The following is a 5,776-nucleotide window of genomic DNA, read 5'->3' as shown; positions in this document are numbered from 1 at the left end:
TGATCTCAGTAAATGCGTATGGTATGAGAACAAATTTGCATCAAACACATTTTCTTCTGCATTTTATGAATTTTTAAAATACTGTATGTGGTGACCATGCAAAGTGATGCCCATGCAAGTTTGGTAGCCTTGCAGTTTGGTACTCGTACCAGAGCTGTTAAACAGCTGCCATCACCATGACTTACCAAAGGCACCTTCTGTTTGTGATCAGCTAATGTACAGCGCAGCAGCTCCCAAATACCTGGAGTCATTACGGAGGACATGAAGAGGTAAATGTGTTGACCACTCATTATTATCCAGAAGGCTGCAAAAACCATTCCTTGTTACTGGATTTTGAAAATAATTGACATCACAGCTAATGTCATTTTATTATTCGTCATATTTTTTCATTAGTTAACAGTCTGGAACTTCACAGAATGCAAGAACTGCTAGGATCTTTTTAGATCTCAGCAATTCATTGGATTAAAGTGGAAAACTGACCCACCACTTGAGACTTCTGATGGTTATGTAGCAGTAGAACAGAACACCAGAAAAATACCTTTTATATAACTTTTAGAGAACAAAAAGTATCTCAAAAAAAAAATAAAAAATACAGATGCTTTTTACCACATTCCCTTTCTTCTTTTCCTCATCTTTAGTTCATGTTAAAAAGAGAAACAGGATACTGCCACCATCATGCTTTACTATAATGCATTTACTTTCCTAATTTGCTTTACTAACATGTTTTTTTGTTATAAGATTTTTCATGGCTTGCCACTGGGTCAAGTGTGGCTTAGTGTTTAACACATTTGCCTTGCACCTCCAGGGGTGGGGGTCTTATTTCTATGTGTACAGAGTTTGCATGTTCATGCTATGGGGGTTTCCTCAGAATACTCCTGCTTCTTTCCTCAGTTCAAAGACAAGCATTGTAGGCTGACTGGCATCTCTAATTAGTTTGGAGTGTGTAAGTATGTGAGTGGGTGTGCAGTTGTTTTTTGCAATAGGTTGGAAACCATCCAAGGTTAATACACCCTGTTCCCAAGGCCCTGGTATAGACTTCAGGTCCCCCGCCACCCTGTTTTGGAAAATCAGTTCAGGACATGGATGGAGATGAATGTTTTTGCCAAGCATACTATATTGTCTCCAAGTCACAAAGGTTTTGGCATAATTGAAGCCCAGCACTTATCAAAATATTTTAAGACTTTTTAATCAAAATCATGTGCTGCTTTTTTGTCACCAGTGTTTCAATTGTGCTGTGTTGTACACACAATAAAATGTATTTGTCAAAATACCTGCTACGCTTTCCTACTTGCCATAGGACTCTTCGTAGCCTTTTTGATAAGCCTCTTATTTTTATTGTAGAGTCTGGAACAACTTCTTAAGAAAAGCAAAATCTGGGCACTACCATATGCCTTCCACTTGCTAATGGCTTTTACTGTGCTAGACTGGATGCCTGGATACTTGCCTACATTACAAGATCCCCAATCCTGTTTGCATTTGTGTCTGTATGTGATCTATTACTTTTAAAAGACAGCTGAAAAAAGCTGCATGCACATGTTTTTGAAATTACTGTCACATACATAATCCACCTATGTTCTGATCAACAAGAAATGATGTTTGCAAGACAGTCTATAATTGCTGTAGTGATAAACGAAAGAAAACTGGCAGCATAACCATCACTGCAAAGGTTATTTGATCTGGGGGTCGGCTGATTGCTCTCTCATTTTTCTTTGATGTTATCCAATGCCAACACTTGAATGAAGTGTAGAATAAAAAAGACACATGAGCTCCAGTATAACTCTTCACATTTATTGCATGTTTAAATGTCAACTTTCAAAAAATTTGGCTCTGTACTTTTAGCTGAATAAGATGTATATTTTATGTATATTTTTACTTTATTGTAATTTTTCACCAATTCAAATGTAAACATTGTTTGTATATAAAGGGCCAGGTGTAGTTACAGTATATAGCCTATTATTCATGCCATGTGGTCTATTTTTCTTGTATTCATCTGTTAGCATGAACTCTGTGCACTTTTGTGTCTAGGCAAGCTACTTTTTAGTCCTTAGCTCTGTGTTGTTGTATGTAGCACCATTGTCCTGGAGAAACACTGTTTCAGCTATATATAAAAATGACAATAAAAGCTTCTTGACTTTTTATTTTGTAACTATCTTGGTGGATGTCAGATGTGAAGCATGCCTGAAACTATGCACTTTAATTGCAATGTATATAAATTCCCTACATATTATAACTGTCAGATTTTTTTCACTTTGGGACCAAATAGTTGGAAAAAATTCTTCTTAATAGCAGTCACTGCAGTATTTTGGGGTTGCAGCACAGGGGATTGTTAATTGCTATAAATTCTCATAAAGCCAGAATGATTTAGAGCTTGGCAGATGGTGTTGCTTTAGTGTCAAGGCCAAGCTTGGTCCTGGTTCTGCTAGCTCATGCACTTGCATGCGTCATAAACTCTAAAGGAACGAAAGACATTAGCACTCACGCTATGAGGAGAATATTTAAAAAGTATTCTTGCTTCCTAGTGACCTTGCATAAAACAAAGTCATACCATTGCTTAATATCCAAATGGGGAATCTTTAATACTCAGTGTTGCCCCTAATTCTTTGCATTTGTTTATCCAGGAGATCATGTACAACAACACTTCATCTTAACAGTATGGAAAATAGTAATTACAAACAGTGAATGTATCTAAATAATAAAACTATAAAGAATTATTAATGCTTCATTACAGATTTTCTAAAACTTTTTTAAAAACAAAAACTTCAAATTTTCTTCAATCTCATGTGGTATCTCAAGTAAAAAAATGCAGACCAGGAAGGATCAACATTCCTAAAATATTCATAAACTTGAATTTATTGAGTTAAGATTTTTTGGATAGCAAGCAACATAAAAACATGATTTTAATATATAATATGTAAAATAGTGCTGACCCATAACCCTTAATTTGAATAAAAACATCTTCATTAGGAAAAATCTCAATAATATTTTTGCTAGACTTTAGAGATCAAAAGTCACCCAAATCTTAGTACAGTAAATTCTCTTCCTTCTTTTTCTTTAATGTAAAAAATGACCACATACAAATGTGTGACAGGAATTAATCAGCATTCATTCAACTCCAACTTAATCTTAACATTAACATCTTAAACATATCCACTCACACTTCACCAGATGATTGTCTCCCTCTCAGTATTTGTGTAGCTCTCTTATTAAAGAAGCTGTTCTTATAATTCTGCCATTAAAGCAAGGCCCTTGACACAAAAAAATGCAACACACACACACACACACACACACACACACACACACACACACACACACACACACACACACACACACACACACACACACACACACACACACACACACACACACACCATGGACAGTTGCAATAGGGAAATGTCTTTTATAGGTTAGAGTGCATGAGTGGAATACAATATATAAGAAGTCTGAAAACCTAAACATATAATAATAATAATAATAATAATAATAATAATAATAATAATAATAATAATAATAATAATAATAATAATAATAATAATAATATTTGTGTTAACATGCTGAATTCATTTATTGCCTTTGGTTTCTGCAAATGCTTAATATAATCTAGACTGTCCTGTGGCTACATGTGGAAAATGCTCAGTTGTTCTGCAATCATTTAGAATAAACTGATGAAAAAAGAAAAAAGAAAATAGCAGCTGTATTTAAAGGTTAGGGGGATTTAGATTGCGTGTGTGAGATTACAATTAGTAATTTAATTTAGGAAATTAAATTGATATCCCTTAGAGATATCTCTTGGAGATATTGCCCATTTTACTTCACATACAGTTTTTGATTCTTTCAATATTTAATTATTTATTCATTTTGTTTGTTTGTTTTTTTTAATAATGGTGCCAATTGTTGTGGTGATATTTTTTGTTAATCTTACTTTAAATGAATACAATAAGTGCAATAGCCAATTGTGAATACAATGTGTGTGAATACAATGTTGTGAGTGAATACAATGAGTGCAAGTAAAAAGAACATCATGTGAGATTTCTTTACAATCAAAGAACATCAGTGTGCTGACTTCTGAAGGACGCATGGTGCAGAATAATCTGAGAGAGGAAAGCAACCTGCTGGCATCAAAATTAAAGACAGCATTGTTCATTAATTATACACTGGCATCATACATTAGGGAAAAACTTTTAAATTAACCTACAAATAGACAAATAGCCGAAGGACACATTAAAGTTGTAATGATTCATTTTAATACATAATTTCTTCAGTGCACCAAGCTTTGTAATGTATTTATACGCAGCTTTCACTGTGTCTTGAAACGTTTTCACCATCAAAACCAAGATGTCTATAGAAACTTTAATCAACAGCATCCATCCATCCATCCATCCATCCATCCATCCATCCATCCATCCATCCATCCATCCATCCATCCATCCATCCAGACAAAGAGGAAACTAGTGTCATTTTCCACAATTTTTTCTGAGAAGGATAAAATATTAAGATTAATATTTATTGATGTCATTGTGAGAACACTGCCAAAAAAGGAACCATACTGAAAGCAACTAAACAACCATTGAATTCTAAAGATATTTTTATTTCAGTACTCCTAAGTCATAAGGTTCTAGACAATCACCTTTCTTATTCAGTCTTTTTTTTTTTTAAAGTTTTTTTAAGATTCCTTGAAAACAAGGAAAACATTTTTTTTAATTTTTTTTTTTAGAAAATGACAAAGGACATCTTAAAGGACTTTTGTATCTTATATAGTATCTTTGATCCCTGTAATATGCTGTAGGCTAGAGAATAGCATTACCTAATAATTGCATTGTTGATGTGAGAATTTTAAACTGGCTTATATACGACCAAATAAATAGCATATTTATTGTGTGATGATATAAGCAGCTTTATGACTTTCGGCACAGCTGCAGATCACAGTTTGTCACTCCACTCAATCCAGACAATTTGCTACATAACGGCTGAATAAACATGCCTTCAAATTAGGCAAATTTCATCTCCGATAAGAAAATCATAGCTTAATAGGCAAACCTGAAATATCATTCAGCATTCCATGTGTAAATTTGATGGATATCAAGAACATGCGGTTCGTAAACTCTATAAAAGTAGTTGATCTAAACCTGAATATGTAATTTAATAAGGATTGAACGTTTGAGTGTAAATTTGAATCACAAAAAAGACACTGTTTTTCATAATTGTACCTTAAATCCATGTTGACATAGTGCACACAGGGTTGCATATGATTACACAAGACACATGGTTATGATTTCAGTAGAGTTGATTAAATTATATTTTTATTGAATGCTCATTCTTTACATTAGCCACAGCGGTTCTCTTAAATAAAGACACAATCCTTTCATTGCAACACAATAAGAACAAGACACATTTCAAAATAAACATGTGAACTGTGAAAGCTGTAATGAAAAGAAAGTATTTACAGTCTCTACGTTACACAGACAGATTCCCATTAGCCTAAATCAGGTGTGTGTTCTGGACCTGTTGGTCAAAAAGGTGTATGTTTTCATAAGAATTCAGAGCGTAAAAATAATCCATGTATGCTCGGGGAAAGAACTTTATCTTTGCGTGAGGAATCTTTTTGCTCAGTGTACAACAATGTGTTTTATATACAAGAAATATATTTGAAATGTTTAGATGAATTCATCCAACTTTTTTGTAGTGTCTTTTTATTACTTCTGATGTGACATTGGTAAGCCACTTGCTTTTGTGTAAACAATCAGTTTGCACCAAACACAACATTTACAAATATGACAAA

The sequence above is a fragment of the Tachysurus fulvidraco genome, chromosome 8 (assembly GCF_022655615.1).
Source record: "Tachysurus fulvidraco isolate hzauxx_2018 chromosome 8, HZAU_PFXX_2.0, whole genome shotgun sequence".
Lineage (NCBI taxonomy): Eukaryota > Metazoa > Chordata > Actinopteri > Siluriformes > Bagridae > Tachysurus > Tachysurus fulvidraco.
The sequence above is the reverse complement of the archived record's forward strand: the minus strand, read 5'-3'. Positions refer to the sequence as shown.